The 26596-nt window shown below is 38.4% G+C and overlaps 1 protein-coding gene and 1 long non-coding RNA gene across 27 annotated transcripts in view; one reads left to right on the top strand and one right to left on the bottom strand.

Moving 5' to 3' along the window:
- Positions 1-125: 125 nt before the first annotated feature.
- On the bottom strand, positions 126-17545 carry LOC111745816. The gene is made up of 3 exons (XR_002782810.1): positions 17319-17545; positions 2795-2908; positions 126-1001 (listed from the first exon to the last, which is right to left on the bottom strand). It is a non-coding gene; the product is annotated as an uncharacterized LOC111745816 (long non-coding RNA).
- Positions 17546-17677: 132 nt separating this feature from the next.
- LRRFIP2 (LRR binding FLII interacting protein 2) overlaps positions 17678-26596 on the top strand; it is a 102483-nt gene continuing 93564 nt past the window's right edge. For 6 of the 26 annotated variants that reach the window (XM_023536019.1, XM_023535933.1, XM_023535860.1 and 3 more), the window contains exon 1: positions 17682-17995. The gene's annotated coding sequence lies outside the window, so the exon portion shown is untranslated. Of the gene's footprint in view, positions 17996-26596 lie in introns of all 26 variants that reach the window. The other 20 variants (XM_023536193.1, XM_023536422.1, XM_023536219.1 and 17 more) reach the window with 11 other exon arrangements.

The following is a 26596-nucleotide window of genomic DNA, read 5'->3' as shown; positions in this document are numbered from 1 at the left end:
TGAAGTATAACTGTATGTTTTGTGTACCAATGGGTGCGCATGCAGGGGTGGTCTGTGGCTCTGAATCGGAGGTTTAACTGGTAATAATAATAATAATTGTTAATTAACAATTTGAATATAATAAAATTTTATTGATAAAAATAATAACACTAGCCATCATTTATTGAGTGTTTGTTTTTTATAAGCCACTAAATTAAGCTGAGGTAGGGAGCACTTCAGGGTAAGGAAATCAATCATCTAAAGTCGGTGATGGAGCTACCAGTCAAATCCAGGCAGACTGACGCAACGGTCCATTTGATTCTTTACAATCACTGCATTCTCTTGTCCTGCCCCATTCCGTAGCTCTTGTTTCTCTTCAGTAATTGTTCCTAACTCTTTGCTGCCTCAGCTCACCAAGTGGATGATAACTTCCTAGCACAGGTCACTTCCTTGGCCCATCCTGCCCACGTCTCTTTCGGCTGTTGGCTGGCTTTAACTCCATCTGCCGCTCTCACTGTGGCCCAGACGAGTGTCCAACATCACGAAAACCTCTGCTGTAGGAGACAGGCTGTGCACCCTCCAGATAAGCAGGAGAGGACTTTCTTACTCTAGCTCCACCCCACATCTTCCATCTGATTTCTCACACTTCCTTGAAGTCTCCTCTTGAGCCAGGCCAAGGAAAGTTCTTGAGAGCCTCTGCGGGTAACGTCCTCCTCACCTGGAATAAGCTTCTCATCCTTCCCAGCTATTCATGCAAGACTCGTATCCCGCATTTTCCAGGAACTTTTTTTGTACAGAGTTCTTGGGTTGCCAGCAACAGAAACTGACCTTTAAAAGACCTCATTGGAATGATATGGGAAAGCTTACAGAATTTACAGAATCTGACCTGGCAGGCCCAGAAGGACGAGGAATAAGGGTACCCGAGGAGTCCGTGTAGGCAGAGTTAATAGGCAGCCCCTTCAGGGAGCCTCCAATGGGATAGATGTTGTACCCTTCTGTTTCCATACTCGAGATTCAAATTACTGGAAGAAAAAGCGGGAATGGTCTGGTGTGGGTTACTCAGTCACACATACCCTTTGGCTGTAGCACTTGAACTGATAATCCCACCAAGACTATGTAGTGGGTTGGGGCTGCAATCAAAAGGAAGAGGAAGGGATGCTGAGCAGGAGCCTCCCCTCCCTTCTGTCAAGCCTCAGACCCACATTACTGTCTTCTCTCATGGTGGCCTCTCACCTATCTGTCCTGCCTAAGGTTGTCATTTAAATTGTGTGCAGAGAAATCACTGTCATAGCCATCATTGTGCTTTGAAGTTTCAGAAGCACATATGTTGTCTTCCCCCAAAGTCTGTAAACTCCTTAGAGCCAATTACTGAGGCTCTTAATTTGTAGGTTTGCTAAGCACCCCACCATAGGCCAGGTAACAGCAGAGAGACTGGCTCCATGTTGGGTGGAGGAAGAGGATATCAAGAGAGTGAGTGCTCTGGGTAAGTGGGACACTTTCCCTGGGGAGCCCTTTACCCCTGGAATATGTCTATTCCTAGGTGAGAATGAATTGCACAAAGCTCAAGGCTGCCTCCACTAGGTCAGGCTCTTCTAGACTTCTGCCATGGTCATATGTGCTTTTAAAACTATTCCTGTCATTGAATATCCTATTATGCTTTTTTTCCCCTCTTAGTTTTTGGTTAAAAGCCCTTGTGAAAAATGCTGACTTTCCCTCTGCTAACCTATAATTTTGGAAAGAGCCTGGACAGGGATTCAAGACATGTGGCATCTGAGGCCAACTCTGTCCCTAACTACTTGGCTGGTCATTCATTCACTCACTCACTCATTCATTCATTCATTCATTCATTCAACAAGCAGGTATTGAGAATCTATGATGTTCCAGGCACTTCTCAAGGCACTACTTGGGACACAGCAGTGACCAAAGAGATGCAGTCCCTGCCCTACTGGACCTTATATTCTCGTGGGGGATCAGAGAGTCAGCAAACGGTTACAAGGCAGGGAGTAGATTACTCACTCCTCTGGGTCTCCGTTTCCAACCTCTTTCTTGAAGGTATGAGACCTTCCAGAATCTGGATGAGGAGATGGAGAGAGAGACAGTGGGTGGGGAGAGGGAGAGAGAGAGGGAGGGAGGGAAGGAGGGAGATTTACTCTGCACAATATGAGTTCCACAAGTCTGTTCAGTGCTGTATCCCCAGCCCCTAGGACAATGCCTGACATATAATGGACACTTAATATCTGTTCAGTGGATGAATCACGTGGGAAAGGGGAAGGACAGTTAAAGGGTGGTTGGGAGGGAGCATTTCCTCACTGTGACTTTAGACCCTCGCATACACCCCTCTTTCTCTCTCCTATCTTGGAAATACTGCTCCTTCAGCACAGCCCCTTTAGTAGCTCCCCCACCTCCTCAGGCATTTGGACACAAGTGGGATCCAGTCCCCAGAGTCCAGAATTGAACTGTGGAATCTACTGCTTCCTATTCTCCATGATGCTAAGAATAGATGCTGGTTCATTATCGACTATAACCCCAGGCTCTCCCTCCTCCGAAGGAAACCTTCCCCTCTGAGTCTTCCTGCTTCTTCCTCAGAGAGGAGAACGTTTGCTTCCTTGGGAACCTAACATCATCTTCCTTGATGGGTTTCGGCCTGGTGCACAGAGAGGTGCACACAGAAGGTAATGTCAATTGTAATAGACAATAGGGAGTGTTGGGGACTGTGGTAAACTGGCCAACATTGAACTTTTAAAAAGTCATGTGTGGGCCAAACCTCATCTGTGGGTGCCCTAAGATCAGTGGACCATCAGTTTATGGTACCTACCTGTCATTAGGAAGAAGCCGGAAAGACTCGTCAACATTCAGTCTCCACTCTGTAGCATGTCTCCCCTGTCGCACGTCTGCCTGACTGGAGGAAGGAGAGAGGAGGCCATGTCCGCTGGAAAACAGAATGTAGGTTACTGCCCTAAAATATTATCCTGCCATCTTCCACATTGGGCTTGGGATGAAACTTGTCTTGGGCTAAACTACATAAAATTGCTGTAGAGGCACAAGCACGGGCTTCAACAAAAGCTGAGAGAGAAAAGTCTGGGCCGGAAGGATCGATTTTCTGACAAATCAGTGAATAATTCTGAGTGGAACTAACCAGGCTTGTGTCGTGTCACCCTTTCGTTATAACCCATAGTTGAGTGAGTTGAAATCTGACCACCCTCCTGTGACTCCCCCATCCCCTCACTCCTGCTTTTCCCACACGTGTGCAGACACACTGCACATGCGTGCACACACACGGAGAGAATAAGAGGATGGAGAAAAGTACATTTTAGGAATAAGAAGCCTCAGAGAGATTCTAGAGCCTTCCTGAACAGGCCTGGAAACAAAAAGATGTAAGAGGATGATTATCAGTGGAAGGAATTTAACTTTCTTTGCCTCAAGGGAATGGAGAAGGTCTCAGGGAAAGAGCTCTGGGTAACAAATTAGCTCCTCAGCAAGGCGAATTCCTGAAGGATTCTAGCCACTGATGCCAAAGGAATAGGAGAGTAATCAATTAAAATTAACTTTTCCCCTCAGGATTCCAACTGATGTTACCCCACCAAGCATTGAGTCATATCTCCAGAGCTATGTCAGGTCAGGCCTGGATCGCCTATCATATTAGTTAAGGTTATACTGGTTTCAGGGATGAGAAATGGACTTGGGCTGACTTTAAACAAAAGGGGAATTACTGGAAAGCTCCTGGGGGCTTTTACGAAATCAAAGGAAAGCCAGTAAGCACAACTCGGTAAGGGAAGAAATGGAGTTCCACAGTCCATGTTTGTGTTGCCATTGATATGATGGTTTCAGTGCCTAGGCTTGCCAACTCTTTGGGGAAAGATCTTATGGTCTCTATGATTTTGCTTGGGTTCCTTAGAAGCAGAAGGATCTGGCACAAGTGATTTATGGGGGAGTGCTCGTGGGAGAAAGCAAGATGCAGCGGAAGTCTAGCCTGGCAAGTCTAGCCTCAGCCTGGCCCCACAGTGGGGTCTGGAGAGCAAATGATATTGCAGCTATCTCCTCTTGAAGCAATGGAGCCTGGCTTTTGAACCCCCATTTCCATCAGTTATTGGGTGTGGGTTGCCTCCTGGGGAGAGCAGGTTCTCAAGCATTTTGGGCCAACGTGATTCAAGAGAAGAGGGCAGTCGTGAGCTGCTTGCAGGCAACATTCACAGCAGCTGAGGGATGGTGCACTGCCCCCGCAAGGGGATCTGCGCAGGGCACCAACTCCAGCCATGGCACCTGGCATGGGTAAGGTGTCTACCCAGAGCAAGCAGCCACTGAGAAAGAAAGGCAGAAACTTGAGGTCTAGATATGGCAGCAGGGGCTGTTTCCAGAGGAAAGTAAATGAAATTGAAGGGCACCGATGCCAAAGTGTCCAGCATATATGCTTAAATCACTTCCACTGAAAGTGCCCTTCTGGTCAGCAATTGGTATGACTTGCCTGACCTCTCTTGGTATGCATTTGAATTTGTGACCTTAACTCTAAACCCATTAAGGAAAATGTATGTTAGATACCTAGAAGTGGATTCTATAGGTCTTGGAGTATGAGTGTGTTCATCTTTAGTAGACATTCCCGGAACGGCTGTACCAGTTGATACTGTTTTAACAATGTGTGGAAGTTCTAGTTGCCCCTTACCAGCACTTGGTATTGCCTGCCTTTCTCACTTTAGCTATCGTATTGGATATAGAGTATTATCTCATAGTGGTTTTAACTTGAATCTCTCTGGTGACCAATGAAGTCAAGCACCATTTCATAGGTCTTTTTCTTATTGATTTATGGGAATTGTTTTTATATTCTACATGAGTTCTTCGTCAGATATTTATCTAACAAATGATATATGTAGGTTCAGATGTAGATATTGATCTAAATACACACATATAGAGTAAAAGATATATGTAATTTATAGATAAGATATATTTATTATATATTTTATATTTTAATACAAATATATTTATATAATATAAACATATATTTGCATTTGTACATCTAATTTTATGTATGAATTATGTTTAATACATATAATTGTATATAATGTATAATATATAAACATATTGTCACATATGTCTTCTACTCTTTCGCTTGCTTTTCTACTTTCTTAAAGATATTTTTTAATGAATACAAGCATTTAAATTTAATTTAGTCCAGTTATCAATTTTTTCCCTTTATTTTAGCATATTCTGTGTCCTACTTAGGAAATCTTTCCATAACACAGTCATATAGATATTCTATTTTCTTCCTAAAATCTTTATTATTTTACCTTTCATACTTAGACATACAATTCACCTGGAGTTTATTTTTTGTGTTATAAGTTAGGACTTAAGTTTGTTTTTAATATGGATAGCCAATTATCCAGCATCGTTTATGGAAATGACCATCCTTTCCAAAATGGACTACCGCTGTGCCATTTTTAGCATAGTCAAATGACAAAATGTGAATGGGTCTATTTCTGGTCTCTCTGTTCTCTTTTATTGGTTTAGTTGTTCATAGTTGTGCCAATATCACACTGCCTTAATAACTATAGCTCTATACTAAGTCTTAGGTTGACTGACTCGTTCTGTTTTTCCCAGTACATTTTGATTCCTCCTCACCCCAGTTTGAATGAGAAATAACTGACACATGACATTGTATTGGTCGAAGGTGTACAACATAATGATTTGATATATGTAACTTTCTGGGGTTTAAAGCAGAACTATATATCCTAGGAAACTGCCCAATCCCTGTCAAATGAGGACAATTGGTCACCCTACTAGTTTTGATATCTGGTTGCATAAATCCTTCAGCTTTGTTTTTCTTCTGCAAAATTACCTCAGCTATTCTTTACCTTTTGCATTTCTTTACAAATGTTAGAATCAGTTTGTCAATTTCCACTAAAAAAAATCTTCTGAGACCTTCATTGGGATTGCATTAATCTATAGATAATTTGATGAATTTGGCCACACATCTTTCATTTTATTTACTCCTACATATTTAATGTTTTTTGATGTTGTAAATAGTGGCATTTAAATTTTTCATTTATTTTTGTTATTGTGTCGCTGGTATAGAAATGAATTTTTTTATACTGATCTTCATCCAGTGACATAACTCAATTCACTCACTAATTGTAATAGTTTATAGATTCTTTTGAATATTATATGTATACGATCACATTGTAAAAAATGATAACTTTTTTCTTCCTTTACATTCCTTATGTCTTTTTTCTTTCTTGTCTTATTGTGCTGGCTGAAACTCTAGTGCAATGTTGAATGAAGGGATAGCGGACAATTATCTTTTAATTTGATTCTTGGAAAGATATTGTTATTTAACTTAACAATAAAAATATTGTTCTGAGGATAAAAATATTGTTCTGAGGATGAGTTTTACATACTGTGGCCAATAAGTAGCTTTATGGCAAGTGGATCTAATTGTATCCCTGCTTTTATACTAACATATCCTGGGAATACCCCTAACTGGAGCCGAAGGAGATGACTTATTACATTCATCCACTTGGTGCTAAAGTTAGGATTAAAGTCCATGTTTCCTGACAAACTCCCTGTGAGTACATCTATTGGTACTCGTCTGCCTGGCATCCCTTCTCTCTCCTTTCTTCCCCTTTGTTCTTTCTCCATTCCAACTATGGGATTCCAGTGAGCCTCCCAATCATATTACTCCATCTCTTTGGCTACTGGGCCATAAACTGGGCCCATTAGTTTATTTCTCCCCAAAATTCAAATGCAAGGCTCTAGAAGCCTTGTGGAAGTGCCCTGGGAGAAGGCCTAGGAGTTTTCCAGTTTCCTGTCCTTCCAAAAGTCATGATCTCCAGTTTTTCCCTCAATTCTGGAACTGCTCAAGAATCTTTTTTCCAATAAACTCTCTTTCTTCCATAGCCAGAGTCAGATTCTATTGTGTTAATCAGAGAATTATACTCCCTATTGTCTTTACCACCAACATTGAGCAAAATGGAAAAATTTTAAAAAATTTATTGTATTCTATTTATATTTATTATATTTTCTACATATAAATTTTTAAATTGGGTCAAAACTAGTCATTGCATATTAAAATCATAACTTTAAATTCCTCTTATTGCATATGCATAATTTGAGTCCATACATTCCAGGTTTATTTATCCTAAGAGATAGCTAGTAACCTAGAAAAAAGTTTTTATTTGTCCCCTTGAATCCTCTATTCTAGAGAAAGGCAAACTTTCTGTAAACGGGCAGAGAATAAATATTTCAGGCTTTGTGGACCATGCAGTTTTTCTCACAACTACTCAACTGCCATAGCAGCCATAGGTAGTACATATACAAATGCATGTGGCTGTGTTCCAATAAATAGACATTGAAGTTTTAATTTCATATAATTTTCATATGTCATATTGTTCTTTCAATTAAAAAAGCTATTTCAAAATGTTAAAATTCTTAGTTTGCAGGCCATGCCAAAGTAGGTGGTGGCCAGATTCATTCCATGGGACATAGTTTGCCAACTCCTGCATTGCTAAACAGAGGAAATATTGACTTATAAAATAGTAATAGGCGTTATTTATGGAATGTATAGTACCTTATTTGTCTGCTAAATTGATGAGCATGTATTCAAGGATATAACTATGAGACATTAACTGGATAAGATTTTCTTATTCCCAGGAATTCCTATGTAACATAGGAGAATGCAGGAAGATCATGCTATACGCTAACCTTCTCTGTAGTTGTTTTTTATTATCTAATCTTATAACGTATTAATTAGACAGTTATTGTTAACAAAGAATCAAAAGAAAATAAGGGGCTTTCAGATACAAATCACCTAGTCACTTACAGTAATAATGATGCCTAACATTTGTATGGCATGTGATAGTTCACAAAAATTACAGTTCCATATCTCATAAGATCTTCACAACAACCCTGGGGATAGAAAGGCAAGGTATTTATTATCCTAATTTAAAGAAGAGCAACCTGTCCGAGATTACACAAGGGACAAGGGAGTGAGAGAAATACTCCGGTCATAACTCTGAATCATAGTCTGAGTTGTTTCCATAAACTATAATGATACAGTTGTGCAATACGAAAACTGGGTAATGAGTAAACTCTGCTTCACCAGCTGAAGAATGCACGTCTCACCATAGAGATGTCTCTGGTTTGTCAACACATGTTCCACATGCCTGGATTAGTGGGAATTCTAGATCTCCCCTTCTGGTTCCACCCACTTCCCCCATGTGTCTAGGAAGCCCAGAGATCACAATCACAGCTGGCTGCTCTAGAAGGTGGTACCGTAGCTGCTGTGGAATCTGGGAGCCTGGTGTCATTGCTGACTCTGAAACATTCCTAAGCTGTGCCCTTGGAAAGCAAGGCCCTTGTCAACTTCCACTGCTGACCCACAGGATTTAAGCACAGTGTCCTTACACCTAATGAAGCCCTAGTTGAGATAATTATATCCCAACTTAGACCTAAGCTCCAGGTGTCAGTGAAAGCTTCAACTACCTCTACTTTGATCACCTGTGGACACACAGACCACCTGAAAGAAGTGACTTGAATTGAGCTTCCTTTCTTCATGGTGGCTGTTACTGGTATGGTGGTACTTCCCCTCAGTGGTTTTACAACAAAGAAAAGGAGATGCTCCTTTCCTCAGGATTTTACATTTAGACAAGTGCACCCACGCCACCTGGCTCAGGGATCCCAATGTTATAGTTCTTTGTATTCATTCACTCAGTCTATTCTCCAGGACACAAGTCAGGTGTAGAAATAAGGTGCCCGAAGGCTTTTATGTATATCTGTAAGTATGTACGTGTTTATTGATTTAAATTTTAACTTTCTGTTATGGAAAATTTAAAACACACACACATAATAGAGAATATGGTATTATATCCCATCCTCCCATATTTCTTTCACTCAGCTTTAACACTTATCAATCCTCATCTAATATTGTTCCATCTGTCCTGCCACTTCCGTCCTTCCCTCTGAAGTATTTTGAAGGAAATCCTGGAGATCATAAAATTTCATCCTTAAATTATACACTATATGTCTCTGATACGCAAAAGACCGTCTTCAAAAACTCAATCATAATGTCGTTATGACACTGACAAAATCATTAACCCTTAATTAATGATAATCCCTTAATATCATTTAATATCCAATCTGTGGTCAAATTTTCCTATTGTTTAAAAAAATGTTTATTTATAATTGGTCTGTCAAATCAAGATCCACATACTATGTTTGGTTGTTAGGTCTCTTAAAGCTCTTTTAATTTATTAAGGTAACTTATTTGTTCAAGAAATCTTATCATTTGTCCTATAGAACTTTACATATTCTTGGTGTTGACAATTTCCTCTATTGTACATTCTCTCTTCTCCTTAAAAACTCCTTTCTCCTCCCTTCTCCCTATATTTAGGGGCTTAATTGGATTCAAACTCAAAATATTTTGGAGAGTAGAAAAATATTTGCCACAGGTGATCATTACCATAAAATTTAGTGAGTTACCATAGCAACTTCTGTAGGAGACTTGTAAATTCTTTCTTTTCTCAGTGTCATTATAAACTTACTAATTTAAACAGCATTGATGTGGTAAGTAGGCAATGGTGAGCCACCACAGGTAGTTCCCAACTTTCAAAACTTAGGTATATCTAAAAATCTACTTAAAAATCAAACAACAAACTTACATGCTTTAGGAGGAATCTTTTCATGGAGAACTATACAGATCAAAATCTCTAAACATATCTAAATTTTTAGGTGCCACCTTTAACAATAAATGTTTCTAGGATTCTGTTTTTGTTATCTGATTTTCTTCTTTTCCTTCACTCAGTTTACTGGCCTTTGTTTCATGACTGTCTGGTTGTCTAATTGAGGATAACAATATATTGCTTCTGGCATGCCTAATGATTTCAATCTTTATAGCATTCAAATTACATTTATGAGACCTACATTCCTATAACTAGTATTTGCACTTTCATTTTTTATAAAATAAGAGCAAATATATACTCAAACAGTTGAACACTATTCTAATAACTGAACCGAATGCTACTATGTAGATAAAGATGGGGATGTGGCTCAAACTGAAGCACTAACAGAGAGTGTCACTGTGTGAGTGCAATGTGCTTCTCAGCTGATGTACCGCAGCCAGATTTAGTGTGGAAAAGGAGGGTTAGGTGTTCTGACAGAGACTGCACCAAACTGTTATTAACCATGACATGCTGGATTGTTTCTGCCAGCTTACTTGCTGTATCTCCACAAGACAGTTTTACAAGAGCAGAAGCCATACCTGTATTGTTCATTTACTCCCAGCATCCAGTAAGTTTCTTTTAAAATGCAATTTAACAACTGATATATGTAAGAGAAAAAACTAGAACGGTTTTGAGCACTGAGAATCATAATTAGATCTAGTTTTTTGGTTATATATTTTGTGTGTTTCGACTGGGGTATTGGTATTATAAAGCCATTTTTCTTTAAAAATTGATTTATCTGAAGACAGATATAATTCCATCCAGAAATGTTTTGAAAAGCAAACAATCAAATCAAAGCAAATCACTAATAATTCCATTTCTTAAGGTTAACATTTGGGTGTCTTTTCCAGTATTTCTCTATGTCTGTATAATATTGAACAGTACTGGAATCACCTAGAACTTATTGTTTGGTAACCTACTTTTTACATTGAAATACATGGTTAACACTATCCTATGTCACCTTATCCTACAATAGAGAATTTTAATAGCTATATTTCATTTCATATTTATTTTTCAAGTAACCAGACCCAAACCCAATTTTCACACATAAAATTCTGATGAAGAGGACCACAGGGGAGTGATTCTGATCAGAATCGTGCTTAAGAAAAGTGGGCTATTCCATGGCATGCACAGCCCCAGGATGTGAGATTAACTTCAACTATTCATTTAGTTTGGTTTGATTTTCTGCCAGTCTTATGACCAACTTGAAGCAGGTCCTAGAACAGAGAATGTTATGTTTGGTGTTCAGGGAAGCAGTGAACTAGAGGAGCCATCCCAAATTCCAGAATAACAGAGCCAACATTCTCTTTACACCAAAGTTATCCATTTCCTGCAGCAAAATGAACTAAAATGTTAAAAATGCATACGTTAGGTCAAACATCTTGTGGTGAAAGTGATCTGTTGGTGTAGAAATGGAAATGGTGATGCTGAAAAAAAGCTGAAAACAGACATATCTGCAGACACATTTTGCTTTTAAGATTCTGCACTGTGTAAATGTCCTTCTGGAAGATGAACTTAAGCTGATTCACTGTCACTTGCTTCTACAATGGTTTCCCAGGCATCTTAGCTAGCAGCCACCCTACCCCCGGGGTATTGAGGGCAAATAAAAATGTTTCAGGCAGACAATAAGAAAGAATTGTAGGACAAGAAACTACCTGCAATACCTAGGTGGGAGTAACCTGGAAAGTGATGTGCTGAAATACTGATCCTTCCAGCTGGTTAAGTTCTATATTCATACATTTACTTTTTTGTGATGTTCACTCATCAATGACAAGTGAACACCTGACAGCCTAATGATTCAGGGAAAAATGCACTATTGTGTATGGAATTGGAAGAGATTCAAAGTGAGTGCCATGGCATTACTAACTTCTTTTATAAGCTTAAGGAAGGAACAACACCTAGGCCTTTGAGTTACCTGGTGTAGTATGTGTTGGTTTTTGACCATCAATCTCTATTTCCTTATTTTGGTGACAATACTCCATTTTTAATTCTGGGAAGCCACTCCTCTCCTATAGCCTGTGTTTTTTGGGTGAATCAGAGGTGAAGCATATGACTCATATTGGGCCAATCACAGTACAGAATTTTCCCACTAAATTTAAGGGATGGACAGGTCATCCATGTTGGTTCAATTAGTGAATCTAGGGACTACTTTCTTGCTGAACTAAAGTCTTGCTGGACATGAAGTCTGAGTATAAAGACAATATGGAAGAGGAAAGCTGAGCCTTTTCTTCTTAAGGTCTCTTTTGTCTGATGATATAAGCATGAGTGGCAAAAGATCAAAAATTCTAACTCTACTTTTATTTTCGTAGGACAGCTAGGAGTACTTAAAGACTTATAGGAAAACTGATGCTTTATGACAATAAAAAAAATAAAAAACTCTATATTAGCATGGTTTATTATATGAACATTGTAAAATGTCTTTTAAGAATATGGCATTATATAGATCTTTTCTTAAGAAATGTATAATCTGCTTGGGAAGATAAGACTAACAATAGAAACCTAAAGTCTATAGAACATAAGTGAACTGCAGACAGTAATGCATATAAATATTCTGAAAGGCAATATACAGTAACTGATAGCTCTCTACAAAGTCAGCCTAGAATAAAAGCATGAGTAACAGGCTTTAGGTTAAACTCTGTCTCATTCTCAAGTCACTGGTACTTGTATTCCCGATCTTTAGGTGGATTCAGACATTTGTATTTCCTACCTGGATATTTCCTCTGAATTACTGACTTGTACATTCAATTGCCTCTTTGATATCTCTACTTAGATGTCCAACATGTACCTCAAACTTACCTCATCCAAAAAGTCTTTTCCTCCAAACCTGCTTGATCTAGACTCCCTTACAAATTTCAGTAGATGGCAATCCCACTTTTCAGCTGCTTGGGTCTAAAACCTTACATGTAATCTTTTATTTTTCTCACATCTCGAATTCATTCCATAAGCAAACTTATTGGCTCTATTTTCAAAATTTATTCAGACTCTAATCACTTATTACTACCTCCATTGCTACCTGAATTATTGCAATAGCCTAACTGGTCTTCCCAACCTCGCCCTTGCCTCCTCTAAAGTCTATTCACAATACAGCAGTTAAAACAGCCTTCTCATTTTATTAGGAAGTATTTCAAATATACAGCAAAGTTGAAAGAATTTTAAGTGATCCATCTGTATACCCATCATCTAGATTTTACCATTAAGAGTCCTTTTAAAAAAATGACAGATTGTATAGCTCCTCTGCTGAAAGTTCTTCAACAGCTTACTTCAAAGAGGAAAAGCCAACTTCTTACCATGGTCTACCAGATCCAGCACGATCTGGTCCCTACTACTATTCTTCCATCTTGTCCATTACTCTTCAGCCACACTGGCCTCCTTGTTGCTCATATATGGCAGAGTGCATTCTTACTTTAGGGCTTTTGCACTTGCTGGCTCTTTGCTTGGGATGCTCTTCCCCCAGGTATCTGTATGACTTATCTTTCTTTGGATCACCTCATTAGAGGTCTTCTCTGACTCTTCCAAGTATTAGGTTGAATAATAAAACTCTAATAATGTCATCCAATCAGGTTGACCTATTATTCTAATGTCGTTCTGAGGTTTAAAAAAAAATGATGTAAAAAGATCAGTAATTTTAAATCGTTCAAACTAATAAAATAGCAAGACCACCCTACCCTTTTATTCTTACCTGGGTTCTGTGTAGCACTTCTCATCATCTTGTGTACTATTGGTGTATTTTCTACAAGATCCTCAAAAATAGAGGCTCTTTCCATTTTTTTCCACTGCTGTGTACTCGTGCACAAACTAGTACTTGGCCCACTTGTGGGCACTCAGTACATATTTATTTAAAAAATGAATTCTCATTGAAGCCAGAATGATCTTTTGAAAACACAAATCATGTTATTCCCAATAAAAACTCTTCAATTGGTTTGCAGTGTTTCCAAAGATAGGGATCTTTACCAAGGCTATAAGACTTTGCATGGTGGGCCATTACTTAATTCTCTAGACTCATCTTACATTATCCCCCTCATTTTTTCAGACTCTGGAACCCTGCAGGTTCCATCATGAGGTTTTTACATTCTTCCTTGCTCTTCCTCTACCTCTACATCAAATTCACTCTGAGGCAGTTTTAAATCTTGGCTAAAAGCACCTCTTGCTGGGAGAAGCCATTTATAGGCCGAGTTCCACTTTAATGCCCTCATGTACCACATACTTACTCTTAGTAATACCTATTAGGATTATAAAGTTACTTTTGTGTGATCATTTGTCTCCCTTACCAGACACTTAAGTTTCATAAGAGAAGGAAACAGCTTTATTTTTACTTTCCATTAGATCTTTAGCATCTAGGAAGTACCTGGCACATAGTAAGAGCTTAAGACTCATTTAAAAATAGACCCTGTTGTGTCCCTGTGTTACTAGTGCCTAACTGGGTGTCTGGTACACAGTAGATGAATAAGTTTCTAAATGAGCCATAATAAAAAATAAAGATGTTTGATTACTCATTTATAATAAGAATATAATGCAGAAGAGCCATCACTTGATTATCTGTGATTAGCCATTCACACATAATTGATACCTACACAAAATCTCAAATTCTCCCCTCTCATCAACCTTTCCTCATCACTTCAAGACAGAAGAAAGTAAGTTCCACATTTTTCCTTTCCTTTCCTTTGTTTACTCTCTGGTGGAGTAAAGCATGAGCTGCTCTGGCTAGAAGCCATGCAGAGCCAGAACTAGCCATAAACGAGATCTGACTTCTGAACCAATAGACCATGGCACTCTCATTTGGATGTTTAGAAACTTTTTTTTTTCTTCAGTCAAATGAGGAGCTCTGCATTCTTTTTTCTTTTTACTTAATAGGAATCTCTTTGAAAACATTTCAGTGGTCAGAGGACGAATTAAAACACACACATACACGGGTTGTATAAATTTACAGGTTTATTAGGGCAGAATGATATGGAACAGTATAAGAGGCAAAAAAGCAAAAATCTTACAAATGAATAATTTTTAAGTGTGTTGACCCACATAATTTTTTAGTAAACTTGTAATTCCAGACGAGCACTATGGAAAGCTTGTTGACTTTGTCATCTGCTAAATTAGGAAAAGAGCCAAATCAAACATAATAGAAACGAATTGTTGCCAAATGGTCATTTTTTTTTGATATAATGAAATGCAAAGAAACTAAACACCTGAAGAAGATAGTCAGATGTCATTTCCCAGTTTTAATAATGTATTATAGGTATGTAAGATACTACCAATGGGGGAAACTGGGTGAATTGTACATAGGACTTACTACTCTTTTTGCAATTGCTTGTGAGTCTACATTATTTCCAAACAAAAAGTAAAAGAATAAAGAAGACATTAAGAAAAAAATAGTAAATCTAGATAAGAAATTTTTAGAAAGAGAATATTTGTTATATTTAAAACAAATATACATAGTTGAAGACTTGTTTTCAGGTTTATATACGTTTGTAAGGAGTTAGACAAAATTTTAAAAATGCTTCCAAAACACACACACACACACACACACACATTTACTAATAAAAATATTAAGCTCTGAAAAGTGGCATCTTATTTTTAATGTTTGAACTAATGATGTTTTTCAGAGGTGTGTACAGAGTAAAAAACATGGTATTGTATTTGCAAAAGACAACTTAATTTTGTGAAAACCACAAAAATGAATGTTTGCTCTTAGGAAAGGAAAATTTTTGTTTCCTGACATCATCAAAGAAAAATGTGAAGGATCTGATATGAAAGGAACAAAAATGTACAAATCTTACCATCTCATTCCTTAAAAACTGTATAAATACTTGCAAAATTTTCCTTCATCTATTAAATTGTCCCTAGAGCAGCCAGCCCACACAGACCTGGGGGCATTTACATGTCAAAATATTCCATAAAGATCTGGGAACACATATTTTTGGCAGAAAGATCACTTAGTGGGCAGGGAAAGACTGCTTGTGAATAATCCATAGTGATGCATTCAGTAAAATGTTAGCATCGTACTTTATAACACTCTTGAAATTGTTCAAAGGACACATGACAGTATGAACTCTTAGAACAAGTGACGCAGGGTTTTGGGTGCTAAATAGATGGCAAATATCTCATAGGGGGAGATGTAAAAATACAGAGAAGTTCCAAAATTGCCTCTTTTACACTCTACCTTAAAGTATATTTTCATAATAAAACTCTAAAATCAAAATAGAAGTCTGCTTGCCCACTTTGCTTATATTTCCCTCTTAAATATTAAAGTACAGCAACATGGCCTAAAGGGAATTAGGGTCAAAAAGATCTGAGTTCAAATTTTGGCTTTTCCAGATGCTAGTTTTGTTACTTTAGGCAAGTCACAATCTCTCTGAATTTCAATGTCTTTGTTACCAATATACCCATATACTGATCCCCATATTTCAAGGTGGGTTCTAGTATTGAAAGGGGTAATATACTTAAGTGCTAGCACAATGCTCTAATAGTAGGTACTCAGTGTGAGCTCCCTCCTAGTTTTCCCAGAAGACACAACAAAATATTTGTTAGTTTGGTAAGAGCCAAAACAAGTAGTTAAAGAGTAAAATAAAAAGGGCAGGAGAATATCATCCTAATATTATCCAAACAAGCTTTCTATAATTATGCAATTAAATAAACTAATATTTAATAAACATCATTGAGTTTATTGGTATTACTCAGGTAATGCATTACTATCTGAATAGGTTCTCTCTCTTGCAAGTCGACTTTTTATTCCGTCTTTAACTGATTTAGCAAAACATGTCAGTAAGCCTTTGTTCAGATCATAATATAATATGATATTCTAGGAAGATTAAGCTCCTCTTGATCCCCGTATAAGTCATTTTATTCATGGGTCTGAGAAAAATAGTGACATGGAAAGAGAAACAGTGAAAGGTTGAAGAAACTGTCTTTCAAGCTGATGGTATAATTCTCCCTGCGATCAAGCATCTGTTATGTCTCACACTCTAGAAACCAAAGTTCCTTAATTCATGCCTTGAATCTCTTTTATCAGTGCCATGGTCCCCACTATGAACTCTAAGGGACGAGCAAGGCTCCTGAAACTGCAGAAGTACAGAAACAGCCCTTAGAGGGCTTTAGGGACAGGTTCTTAACATGGAATCCGTGGGCTTATTCAGGGGGTTCTGGAACCTACACTCCCTGTATGTAGAGTTGTGTCTAAGTGTATGTTGTGCCTTTTTCTCAGTAGGCTGCTCAACTGTCACTTCCTTCTCGTGGTATTCTCTAGCCATCCTATTCTACCAAAGAGCACATAATGTTTTTCATCATTCTTGCGCATTTCCTGCAGAGCCTACACAACCTGTCATTACCTTGTTTGTTTGCTAAATCCGTCTACCACGACACTAGAAGGTAAGCTTCCCCAAAAGGAGGATCCTGGTCTTTCTCCAGTTCCTTGCACCTGGTGGGTCTCGCAAGATACTTCTGAAACGAATGACAGTTCCCTGTGTATCAGCTATCTAATGGACTTTATATCCACCGCCCCCACCCCAAGCATTCTTCTCCGGAAATAATTTAAAAAATCACGCGTTTTCATTTTGAAAATAAGGCTTTTAGCATTTCAGCCACACCCATTCACCCTCGCACACTCGTTTCCTACAGTGGGCACTGCCACCCCGGGCCACTTACCCAAAACCACTAGGCTGGACAGTTTAGAGGTGACCAGGAAAGATGCAGCCTTGAACCTGCACACTCATCAATTCAAATCTCTGGCCCAGCTCCCGGGGGCGGAGGAGCTAGGCAGGAACCGCAGGCCAGGAGGAGCCACCTCTAGGCCGTCTCGGGACTCCGCCCCAGCGGCGGTCGCGCCCCGCTGTGCTCCGTCCAGCGCGGCCCCAGTAGCTCTCAGTGGCGGGGCAGAGTGGCAGGAGAACCGTCCCCCGGGCGGCGCACAGCTCGCCGCGGGAAAGCCGGGTGCACTTCGCCTGACCGCGATTAGACCCAACCCGCAGCGCGCGCCGCCGCGGCTACAACTGCTTCCGGGTGAGCGGGTCACCGACCCTGTGGCCCCGCCCCTCGCTCGTCTCCTTCGCCTGCCGCTCGGGCTGCGGCTCCTCCCGGGGGCCGGTTCCCGCTGTCTCAGCCGCGGTGCCGAGGGGACACCGGCGTGACTGGCTGACCGGTCGTCGGCTCCTTGTGCCGCCGCGTCCAGCCCGGCCCCCCTGGCCGGGCCCCGGGACCGAGTTAGTCCTCTGCGCCCCGCGCCCTTTACTCCTCGCTCTTCGCCCCGGCGGGCTCCCGGCGGGTGAGCCGCGCTCAGACCCTTCGCGGGCGGCGCCGCAGCCACAGCCCGCGCCCAGAGACAGGTAAGGGCCGCTCTTCCCGCCGGCCCGGGCGAGAGCAGGGGCGCGGGCCCCCTTCCCAGACTTTGCCGCCCGAGGAGGTCTTCGTCGCCGCTGACCCTTTCTGGGGGCTGGGCTTCCCTGCAGCTGCCCGAGTGCCCTGGCGGGCCCCGGGGTCGGGGTCGCCCCCTGCCTGCCGCGGTCCCCGGCATCACGCCTGATTTCTAACTCTCCGTCCGCGCGAAGGGAAGGTGTTACTCCCATTGTATGAGAAATTAAATTAGGCTGCTGTCCTTCTGCTTCGGGTGCTCGGGGTGCCTTCTTCTCCTTCCCAGACGCTGCATAGCCTCGTTTCTGTCCTCAGGCAGTCACCCCAGGGAACAGTGTCAGGCCGGTGGAGGGCGTAGCATTTTTATGGCTTTTTTTTTTTTTCCTCTTCCTCCTTGACCCGAACCGAAGCGCGGGTATAACAGGCACTTGCTAGGAGTGTCAGGGTAAATGCTTGACTAATAAGGGATGTTATTCACACCCAGATTGTTAAGTTATGTAGTCCAGTCAGGCCTGCTTCTCTTGCCTGTGGATATACAGCAAGAAGCAAGAGGACCTAAGGAAGCCCACCTCTTATTTACGGGAGAAGTTCAAGTGTGCTCTACTTTTTCAATTAAATTAATTTTATTTTACCACGAGAGATACAAATATCAAGCTGCTGAGATACAGCTAAGGAAATATTGTATCCTAAACTTTAGTTTGTAGCTCATTTTCTTTTGAGTTTCCATTTAATGACTCAGCATTTCTGCCGTAAACAGAAAAACTGTAGAGTAAGTTAATCGACTAAAAGATATATGGAAGGATAGCAAAATGCCCATTAATTTTTTATGTTAACACAATGGGAAGAGAATGTGGATGCACTAGTGGCATTAGATGGAGAGCTGGGTATCGATGGATGAGTTCTTAATGTTTAAAATAACATTTTTTTCAAGATAACATTTTATTTGGGGGATAAATCTGTTTTGCAGAATGCGAAGTCTTGCAGATAAGAGTTGGCAGGGACTTGAGGTTTGCTGTGGTTTGAAAGTCTGCAGAATTAACCCTGTTTTACCAACATCCTGTTCTGTTTAACAAATATAGAGATGATGACATAATATTATACTCATGTAGAATAAGAATTTGGAAAGTGTGATTCATTTAGGAAGTTAGGTCACGACTTTGTGAATCATTGATATGGAGCTTAAGATTGAAGTAGAGGAAAGCTAAAAGTTTGTTACAGCCTGTTTAATTAGATGCCTTCACTCATTTTATAGGAGTGTTGTATTGTACTTGGTTAGGTTTGTTGCTGTATATTTATTGTCATGAAGTATAGTAAGGAAATAAAAACTGAACTTCTGTAGAATGTTTGAATTTAGAATTGTTTGTTGGTTCCTAGGTGGATTGTTGTGATTTTTATGCATATTTTGCCCAAGAACGGAAGATGAAGGGGTCTGGAAATAAATGTCATTGAAAAGGAGAACTGTCATCTTTAAGGGAAAAGTTCACTGAAAGAATCTGCAGTATTCAAAATAGTCTTTTGAGTGAAAGGTCTCACCTATTTTGCTGAATCTATCCTTTAAAATGTGGAATGAGATGATGTATACTGAGTTCTACTTAAGTTCTGATATAGAAGAACGTGTATATCAAAGTTATTATTGGAATGAATTCATTTCAAACTAGAAATAACTTCTTATTGATGAAATGTAACTTGATCATTTTGGCCTTTAAAGTGTTGTTAAGCAAAATGACTTTGAATCATAAGAGTTCTTGATACTCTTAGCCTTTTTTCTTTTTCTTTCTTGAATTCAGCATATTTTACCTTCATTTTCATTTACAAAGAACTTTAACTAGTTATCAGTTATAATGTAATGGTAAGTTTACCCTGTTGGTCTTGCTTACCAAATTCCTTTAATTCTTAGACTAAATTTTGGCATTTTGTTTCCTTGGATATCTTATGTCCAGAGTGTTCTCTAATGCTGCTTTTGATTTTTGTCCAGCTAATAGTGACATAAGAGTTTTAGTTCCCCGTGAATAGAGATTCCCTTTTGGAAAATCCCTTGTGGAAACCACCGTCACTGACAGTCTTGATAGGTAGATATGCTAGAGAAGCCTTCCAAGGTCAGGATTTAAGCATCTCCATAATGAAAGAAAAAAGTGATAGGGAGAATATATTTAGCAAAGTAGATTTTTTTTTCTCTCTCAAAACAAAAACTAGATAGAAATAAGAGGGAGGGAGCAGTTTCTTGCAAAGCTCTTTGTGAATTGTTTATTTACTCTGCTCCTAGTGTGAAAAGGGACAGAATTGATGAAAGAAAAAAAAAAAATTCTCACTGCAGTGTGCTGGAAATGTTGATGAGGATCACTTAAGAGGAAATAAAATTCTTCTGTCCTCACCATAAGATCATTGTACCTACAAAATAGAGGCCCTTTCATAGCCTTTTCCTCTTTGGAAGTTGCTTTCTCTGTGGTGAATCTGAGTAGAGAGATGGTCCTTTAACCGGGAAAATGTACTACTTTGTCCAGTTTGCAAATAAAGGATAGACTTTATACCATCATTCAAAACTCAACTTTTAAACTTCAGAAGGGAGGAATTGAACAAAATTACTCTATGAGTAAAATAACTTTGCCTTTTCCTCATTTTCCCCTTTAAGATAATTGATAAGACATCTTTTTTTTGTTGTTGCACATTGTACTTCCACATTTGAAGCTTTTTGGCCTACAGCAAGTTGGGCCAGACTTAAAGGAATCAAACAATGAGCTAAAAACAGGGTTTATCATATGTTATACTTTTTCATTTGGCCTGTTATTTCTTTATTTTGGTGAGGAGACAGAATTCTTGGAGAAACTGAGGTTTGCTTTGTATATATGCTTTTGTTTTGGTCCAGTGGTAGGGATGGCGATAGATAAAAGTGGAAATGGTTATGAAGAGGGAAGAAATGGCGTATATGAAAGGAGAGTGCTCACTTCATGGGTTCAGTAAATGTTTACAGGACTTTTTAAAATTGATAAAACATTTGAAAATGAATGTTATATGGTGAAAAAGGAGTCTCCTTTCCACAATAAACTTATATTTATATTCTTTCCTCACTCCTCCACCCCTAATCCAAGCAACCACTTTTAATGGTTTCTGGTGTGTCCCTCTCCACACGTTTAGGAGTACCTTTCATTTTTACCCTTGATCTGTCTTACAGATCTTTCTGTATTAGCACGTATGTTCATCTGCCTAGTGGAGATGAACGATAATTTATCTATTTTCCATAATTTACTTTACCAATTCCTTTTAATAGACATTGAGGTTGTTTTTAGCTTTCTACAAGCTCTCCTACATCGAACAACTCATATATAAGCCTTTGCCCTAGTCCATAAGTATGTATATGGAATTTATTTCTGAAAGTGTGATTGTAAGCTTGGGATTTAAGTTGTGAAAATCTAAAACTTTGTTTCAATTCCATATTGGGCTTTATTTTATAACAAGTTAACTTTTTTCTTAACGTGGTATAAGGAGAAAGGAGCTCTTAATTACTTTGTATTCTTTATCTTCCTCTTCATTTAAAAAAAAAAAACCGCAACTGTATTTTATAAGGCAATTTAAAATATTTTAGAGAGACACATAATTTTATTTGTACTGGTAAGGGTTAAAATACTGTATAGCTTGAAGAGTGGTGCTGTTGTAGACAAACCACTTCATTTGTATTTTGGTAATAGTTAAATGAATATCTTTTGTAGTAAGTTGATAGTTTTAGGATTTTATGACCAATATCAATGAAAAACATTATGTATAGTTAACTTCTTATCCTGCCGAAATCTGCTACTATATTATTAGTCATGAGGGAAATAAATAATCTACCTCTTTTTCCTTTATCTTCCATATCCTAGTCTATTTATAATAAAATAAACCTCTGTGGAGTTTGAAATACAAAAATCCTTTTGCAAGCCAGAGTGCTACTGATGGATTAATTTCCCAAGGCAGGAGATGGGTACAGATCGAGTCTTTAGTCTGCAGAGCGTTTGTGAGCAGAATAAGGGAGGTTTAAATTTTAAATTTTTGTGTTATACGGCTCATTCTTGACCAGGAGGAGGTTCAAGAATCTTTGTCCTTTTAAAATGAGAGAGACTAGAGAAAAAAAAAGTGCTGAGGGGCTAACGTGTTATGATGAAATTGGAACTTGTGAGTGGCAGTTTCCCTGGCTGGTGCCCAGGGTCTATTTTGAGGCCTTGTCAAAGCTCGCCTGACAGAACCTACCACATAACTAATCTGTCCTGGCCCCACCGCGAGTCAAGAAGGTCTGAGGTTTGGGAAAAGTGGCAACCACAGAAGAGGGAGCTTATAAAGGACATTTGCTTTCAGAAGATTAAGGCCCAGTTTTGGGGTGAAAATCAGCTTAGCATGTATATCCTAGGATCCAGTGTTTTGTCTTCCTTTTTAAAGGAAAGACTATGATTAAGGAAAACTAATGAAAGTATTTTAGAAAAATGTGCACAACGAGGAGCACAGAATTGTACCAATATTGATGTTATGTTCTGGTTCTTCGAGTGTTTGCCAAGAATCAGCTGCATGTTTTACAACATGAGAAAAACATTACAGTTACTGGCATAGGGAGGCCATGCCCTAGTTAAAATACTCTAATTCAATTAGAGACCTTCACACTTATCATTGGGACCAAAAGGACACTGGGAATGATGGGCTGTTTTACAGAATTATTTTGAGTTCATACAGAGAAATTAGCTTCTTTCCAAGTTCTCATCTTCTTCTTCCCATAGAACTGTTACAGTATTGTGTATAATTTCATGAAGTTATGTCTTTATACTCTTGGTTATTACTAGATGCTGTCTCCCTGCTTTCCTGTACCATGTGCTTTCTTATGAAAACCGTGGTGTTTTCTATGCTTAGTGAATGAAGCATTTGAGTTTAAAGTTCTTTAACTCATTTCACTTCTTAGGAAAGCTGTTTAAAAGCAGAGCTCCACCCTTTGGACCAAGGTTCATGTCACCATAATTAACCAAAGGCTATATTACAGTCAAGGTTGTTTGAAGAATTCAGTATGTAGATTTAATTTATAGATACAAAGCTAAATTTCCTGTGACTCCTGGAAATTTAGCTTTTCCCCTGCCCTGAGAAATTTGGATTGTTAGCATTCGATGATGATGAGGTATTTAGTATTCAGTGTGAGGAGAAAAAAATAAACCAGAGAATTTTTCTTTCTTCTCTTTTCCTATTATCTGATTTATTCCTGTTATCTCCCTTCCCTATCTCAGCCTTCCACTCCTTCTCCTCCTCCTCCTCAAAAAAAAAAAAAAAAAGAGAGAGAAGTGAAGTTAGAACAAAGCAGGTGAGAGTGAAAAAGAGGTAGAGAAAGCCTTGGACTACAAATGCATAAGAGGGTGTTTTATTTTCTCAGAAATGGTATATTAAAACCCTTACTTAATAATCATACTTAATCTTTGTCTATTTTCACTTTGAGCCCGTATGTCTTAGTTTTCCTTTATTATGAACAGCAAAATTTTAACTAGTTTTAATATGACATATCTTTAATGCTTTAGGAAGCAATTTTTCAGTTACTTGATCTGATCATTTTGTTATTCTTTCAACATCCCTCACTTTCCTAAGTAGAAACGTTTTAACAGCTGGGAGCAAACTTTTGGCTGTTTTCTAAGTATAGTATACTATATGCAGAGGATTAGGATGTTAAAATATTTATTTCCCTGTTAAATAACTTAAATCATAACAACAGAAAGTACAATTAATAAGCATACATGTTGTTGCTATTAAAAATTAAAAGTATTTCAGTTATGTGACCCAAAGATTATAAGACTAAAGATAGAAAGAAAAAAATTCAATTTTAGATTAGATGTTTCTTCCTCCGTCATGGATATTGGTATATTGGAAATGAGAGGGTCACTGTCCTTCTGTCTTTTCAAACTCACCGTTTGCTGTCCATCCAGAGTTTTTAAAAATTGTGGTAAAATACACATAACATAAAATGTACTACTTTAGCCATTTGTAACGTATAATTTTGTGGCATTAGGTACATCCACTGTTGTGCAACTGTCACCACCATCCATCTCCAGAACTTTTTCATCATCCCAAATTGAAACTCTGTGCCCATTACAATAACTCCTCATTCCCCACTATTCTACTTTCTGTCTCTATGAATTTGACCACTCTAGGTACCTCATATCTGTGGGGTCATATAATATTTCTTTCTGTGTCTGGCTTATTTCACTTAGCACATTGTCCTCAAGGTTCATCCATGTTGTAGCATATATGAGAATTTCACTCCTTTTAAGGCTAAATAATATTCCACTATATGTATATACCATGTTTTGTTTATCCTTATATATTGATGGACACTTGATTTGCTTTCACTTTTTAGCTATTGTGAATAATGCTGTTATGAACACAAGTGTATAAATAACTATTCAAGTTTCTGCTTTCATTTCTTTTGGGTATATGCCCATAAATGGAAATATTAGATCATAGAGCAATTCTGTTTAATTTTTTGAGGAAGTCGTCATACTGTTTTCCACAACAGCTGCACCATTTTACAGTCCTACCAGCAGTGAACAAGGGTTCCAATTTCTCTCCATCTTTTTTTTTTTTTTTTTTTTTTAATGCCAACAGCACCTGGTCTTCCTAGGTGGTCTCTCATCCAAGTACTAACCAGGCCCAACCCTGCTTAGCTTCTGAAATCAGACGGGATTGGGCATGTTCAGGGTCTCTACATCTTTGACACCCTTATTTTCTTTCTTTCTTTTTTTAATAACAGCCATTTTAGTGGCTTTGATCCTTGTTTCCTTAATAATTAGTGATTTGAACATCTTTTTGTGTGCTTAGTGGCCATTTGTATATCTTCTTTGGAGAAATATCTATTCAACCCCTTTGCCCATTTTTGAATTGGGTCGTTTGTTTTATTGCTCAGTTTTAGGGGTTCTCTATATAGTCTAGATATTAATCTCTTATCAGATACATGATTTGCAAATATTTTCTCTTGTGGGTTGCTTTTTTATTGCTGATAGTGTCCTGGGATGCACAAAACTTTAATTTTTTTAAAAGTTTTTTTAAATTGTTTATTGAGGTAACATTGATTAATACAATTATATAATTTTCAGGTGTACATTATAATTTGACATCTGTGTATTCTATTGTGTGTTTACCACCCAAAGTCCAGTTTCCTTCAGCTACCATATATTTGATCTCCTTTACCCACTTCACCCTTCCCCTACCCCATTATATTTGACCCCCCCATACCCCATCTACCTCCCCGCTCCTCTCTCACCCCTTGCCCTCTGGTAACCAACCACTAGTCTATTGTCCATGTCCATGAGTGTCTGTTTGTCCTTTTCATTTGTTGCTTTTAGGTTTATATCGCACATGTAAGTGATATCATGTGATTTTCAACTTTTTCTGTCTGGCTTATTTCGCTTAGCATGATTATCTCGAAGTCCATCTATGTTGTTGGAAATGGTAATATTTCATTTCTTCTTATGGCTGAGTAGTATTCCATTGTATATAAGTACCACAGCTTCTTTATCCGATCATCTATCGTAAGACACTTCGGTTGCTTTCATGTCCTGGCCACCGTGAGTAATGCTGCTCTGAACATCGGTGTGCAAATATCTTTTCGGATAAGGATTTTCAAGTCTTTGGGGTAAATACCCAGTAGAGGGATTGCTGGATCATATGGTAGATCAATTATTTTTTTGAGGAACCTCCATACTGTTTTCCATAGTGGCTATACCAGTTTGCAGTCCCACCGGCAATGTATGAGGGTACAAAACTGTAATTTTGATGAAGTTTTTTTTCTTTTGTTGCCTGGGCTTTTGGTGCCATATCCAAGAAATCATCACCAAATCCAATGAAGCTTTTTGCATATGTTTTTTTTTTCTAAGAGTTTTATAGTTTTAGCACTTACATTTATTTCTTTGATTCACTATGAATTAGTTTTTGTATATGATGTAAGATAAGGTCCAACTTATCCTGAATGTGGATATCTATTTTTCCCAGCACTATTTGTTGAAAAGACTGTCCATTCCCCCATTGGATCTTGGCAATCTTGTTGAAAACCACTTGACTATATATGCCAGCGTTTATTTTTGTACTCTCTATCATATTCTTTATGTCTTTATGCTAGTAACACACTGTTTGTTTACTGTAGCTTTCTAGTAAGTTTTGAAATCAGGAAGTATGATACCTCCAACTTCATACTTTTTCAAGATTGTTTTGTTTATTTGAAGTCCCTTGAGATTCCATATGAACTTTAATTTTAGGTTGAGTTTTTCTACAAAAAATGTCATTGGGATTTGATAGAGATTGCATTGACTGTAGATTTCTTTGGGTGATATTGGCATTTTAACAATATAAATCTTCTAATCCATGAACATTGGGTGGCTTTTCATTTATTTCAATCTCCTTTAATTTCTTTCAGCACTATTTTATAGTTTTTAGTATACAGATCTTTTGCCTCTTTGGCTGAATTTATTCCTTAGTATTTTATTTCTTTTGATGCTATTGTAAATGGAATTGTTTTCTTAATTTCCTTTTTGGATTGTTTATTGTTAGTGTATAGAAATGCAATTGAGTTTTTTTTTTTTTGAATT

Source organism: Pteropus vampyrus, unplaced genomic scaffold (assembly GCF_000151845.1).
Source record: "Pteropus vampyrus isolate Shadow unplaced genomic scaffold, Pvam_2.0 Scaffold1, whole genome shotgun sequence".
Taxonomy (NCBI): domain Eukaryota; kingdom Metazoa; phylum Chordata; class Mammalia; order Chiroptera; family Pteropodidae; genus Pteropus; species Pteropus vampyrus.
Note: the sequence above shows the minus strand (reverse complement) of the source record. Positions and strands in the feature narration are given on the sequence as shown.